Source organism: Pristiophorus japonicus, chromosome 20 (genome assembly GCF_044704955.1).
Source record: "Pristiophorus japonicus isolate sPriJap1 chromosome 20, sPriJap1.hap1, whole genome shotgun sequence".
Classification (NCBI taxonomy): Eukaryota; Metazoa; Chordata; class Chondrichthyes; family Pristiophoridae; genus Pristiophorus; species Pristiophorus japonicus.
In genome coordinates, this window is record NC_091996.1 from 45,827,181 (window position 1) to 45,828,601 (window position 1,421).

Sequence of the window (1,421 nt, forward strand, 5' to 3'; positions counted from 1 at the left end):
GAACTGCGCAGATGCTCTCAGTCGGCTGCCATTGCCCACCACCGGGGTGGAAATGGCACAGCCAGCGGACTTGCTCATGGTAATGGATGCATTCGAAAATGAAAAGTCCCTCATTACGACCCGCAAGATCAGGACCTGGACCAGCCAGGATCCGTTACTGTCCTTGGTAAAAAAAAACTGTGTCCTCCATGGGAGCTGGTCCAGCGTGCCAGCAGAGACGCAGGAGGTGATTAAGCTGTTCCACAGGCGCAAAGACGAAATGTCCCTGCAGACGGATTGTCTGTTGTGAGGCAATCGTGTGGTCTTTCCCAAGAAAGGCAGAGATACGTTCATTTGTGAACTGCACAGCACCCACCCAGGCATTGTAATGATGAAAGCCATAGTCAGATCCCATGTGCGGTGGCCCCGGCATTGACTCAGATTTAGAGCCATGCGGGCGCCAGTGCAACCCTTGCTCTCAGCTGAGCAATGCACCCAGAGAGGCATTGTAGTCATGGCCCTCCAAACCGTGGTCGAGGATCCACATGGACTAGGCAGGCCCAGTTCTAGCCAAAATGTTTTTGGTCGTCGTGCACGCTTACTCTGTACTGTATGTAGGCATCTTTAGTAATGACTCCACGAGGCAGGGTATGATACTTAAACTGTGTAGACCTGTAGTCCTTTACTTGCAGCTCCTCAGTGAGGACAACAAGCTGTGAGTTCCTCTTTATACTGGGTTACCGGTAACCCTTAGGTCTCCAGCAGCAACATCCTCTGGTGTACAGGTAAGGTGTGTACAGTATAAGGGTACATTCAGTGTGGCATAACTGTGTTACAGGCATCACACAGTAAACAGGCATGCATACACAACAATACTCCCCCCTAAGCATTTTTCATCCTTCTTGTCATGACCAGGGGAGGTGGTCAGTGGTGAGCTATGGGAGGTTGTGGTGAGGGTTGCGTGGTTGCCAGGTGTGACCACTGTGCTTGAGGCTGGCCTCGTATGTTTCCCCTCCCTCACACAAAGACAAGTAGGTGTCACTGTTGTGGGATCCTCGGGGGGGGGGGGGGGCGGAGGGTGCTGGGTAGCCATGGCAGCAATGGGTGGTGTGTATACACTAGGATGTGTGTAGTTATGGGGTGGTGGACAGGGCCACAAGACTGGGTGGGCTCCTTGTCCACCAATTGGGATGTGGGTCAGGTCATCCCAGGGTTTGCCAGGGAAGCTGGAGGGTCTTGGTCTCTTGCTCCTGGTGTTGGCCCTGGTGGCCAGGGGTTGTAGGGCTGGTTTGGGCAACCCAGCCACCACCAATAGCAACCTGCACCTGTCCCTGTAGTGGGTCTGCTCCCACTGGCTGTATGTGTGTCCTGCAAGGGGCATCACATTCGTTCCAAAGGTCCAGGCTACATGGTCAGGTAGCCTGCTGGACCTGGGGGTCTCC